This window comes from Lampris incognitus, unplaced genomic scaffold (genome assembly GCF_029633865.1).
Source record: "Lampris incognitus isolate fLamInc1 unplaced genomic scaffold, fLamInc1.hap2 scaffold_329, whole genome shotgun sequence".
In the NCBI taxonomy this organism is placed as follows: Eukaryota; Metazoa; Chordata; class Actinopteri; order Lampriformes; family Lampridae; genus Lampris; species Lampris incognitus.
In genome coordinates this window covers 22,501-25,000 of record NW_026611287.1, presented here as the reverse complement: position 1 = coordinate 25,000, position 2,500 = coordinate 22,501, and positions in this window count along the sequence as shown.

The following is a 2,500-nucleotide window of genomic DNA, read 5'->3' as shown; positions in this document are numbered from 1 at the left end:
CAGAATGACATGTCAGAAAAGCTCCTGTAGGTGTAATGGTCAGTTATGTCAATACTTTTGGACATATATTGTGCGTGTGCGTGTGTCTGTGATACCTAACATAAACACACCTGTATTACTAGAATTGATCGTTCACGCCACAAAAGTGAGGGGCAAACATAGAAAAGCGTGCAACCCAGCCACTGAGGATGCACAAGCCAGTGCATTCTTAGTGCAGGTCCCAAGCCCGGACAAATGGGGAGGGTTACGTCAGGAAGGGCATCCGGCGTCAAATCTTTGCCAAATCAAATATGCGGATCATAAATAAGATTTCCATACCGGATCGGTCGAGGCTCGGGTTACCGACGACCGCCATCGGTACTGTTAACCAGCGGAGTGCCGGTGGAAACTAGGCTACTGTTGGGCGAAGGAAAAGGAGAGGGGGAAGGCATGTCCAGAGGCAGCTAGAGAGGAGGAAGGGTAGGCGTGTGGAGGTGAGAGTCAGTCGGAACTTTGAATGTTGGCACTATGGCTAGTAAAGGGAGAGAGCTGGCTGACGTGATGGAAAGAAGAAAGGTGACAAGAGACAAGGTGGAAGGGGAGTAAGGCCAGGAGTATCGCAGGTGGGTTCAAACTCTTCTACCATGGTGCGAATGGGAGGAGAAATGGGGTAGGGGTCATTCTGAAGGAAGAGTATGTCAAGAGCGTGCTGGAGGTGAACACAGTGTCAGACAGAGTGAGGATTATGAAGCTGGAAATCGAAGGTGTATTGCTGACGGTTATCAGCGCATATGCCCCGCAAGTCGGGTGTAAGATGGACGAAAAAGAAGAATTCTGGAGTTGAGTTGGACGACGTGGTGGAAAGGGTACCCAAGGAGGAGGGAGTGGTGATTGGAGCGGACTTCGATGGACACGTTGCTGAAGGGAACAGAGGTGGTGAGGAGTTGATGGTAAGGTATGGAATCGAGGAGAGAAATGTGGAAGGACAGATGGTGTTCGATTTTGCGAAAAGGATGGAAATGGCTGAGGTGAATACATATTTCAAGAAGAGGGAGGAGCACAGGGTGACGACGTATACGAGTGGAGGAAAGTGCACACAGGTGGACTATATCTTGTGTAGAAGGCGCGATGTAAAAGGGATTGCATACTGCAAGGTGGTGACAGGGGAGAACGTAGCTAGGCAGCATCGGATGGTGGTCTGTAAGATGACTTTGGAGACCAACATGAGGAAGCGAGTGAAGACACAGCCGAAGATCAAATGGTGGAAGTTGAAGAAGGAAGACTGTTGTGTGGAGTTCAGGCAGGAGTTAACACAGGCACTGAGTGGTAGTGAAGAGTTGCCAGATGGCTGGGCAAGCGCTGCAGAAATAGTGAGGAAGACAGCTAGGAAGGTACTTGGTGTGTCATCGGAAGACAAGGAGACTTGGCGGTGGTGGTGGTGGTGGTGGAAGGAGGAAGTAGAGCAAAGTATACAGAGGAAAAGGTTGGCAAAGAAGAAGTGGGATAGTCAGAGAGATGAAGAAAGTACACAGGAGTACAAGGAGATGCAGCGTAAAGCAAAGAGAGAGGTGGCAAAGGTAAAGGAAAAGTCGTACGGTGAGCTGTATGACAGGTTAGACACTAAGGAAGGAGAAAAAGACTTGTACAGATTGGCTAGACAGAGAGACCGAGCTGCCGAGGATGTGCGACAAGTTAGGGCGATCAAAGATACAGATGGAAATGTGCTGCCAAGCGAGGAGAGTGTGCTACGAAGTGGAAGGACTACTTTGACGGGCTGATAAATGAAGAAAATGAGAGAGACAGAGAGAGAGAGAGAGAGAGAGAGAGAGAGAGAGAGAGAGAGAGAGAGAGAGAGAGAGAGAGAGAGAGAAAGGGTTGGTTGATTGAGAAGTATAGAGAAGGCCAGAAAGACTTGCATTGTGTCTTTGTAGATTTACAGAAAGCATACGACAGGGTGCCGAGAGAGGAGGTGTGATATTGTAGGAGGAAGTCAAGAGTTGCAGAGAAGTATGTAGGAGTGGTGCAGGCTATGTATGAGGGAAGTGTGACAATGCTGAGGTGCGTGGTTGGAATGACAGATGGGTTCAAGGTGGAGGTGGGATTACATCAAGGATCGGCTCTGAGCCCTTTCTTGGTTGCAACGGTGATGGACAGGTTGACGGACAAGATCAGGCAGGAGTCTCCATGGACGATGATGTTCGCGGATGACATTGTCATCTGTAGCGACAGTAGGGTGCAGTTCATTGTGAGGAGAGCCTGGAGAGGTGGAGGTATGCACTGGAGAGAAGAGGAATGAAAGTCAGTAGGACCAAGACGGAATACCTACGCGTGAGGAGGTGACAAAGGCATTTCACTTTAAATACTTGGGGTCAACTGTCCAAAGTAACGGGGAGTGCAGGAGAGAGGTGAAGAAGAGAGTGCAGGCAGGCAGGCAGGCAGGCAGACGGGCAGGCAGGGTGGAGTGGGTGGAGAAGAGTGTCAGGACAGAAGGGTACCAGCAAGAGTTAAAGGGAAGGTTAAC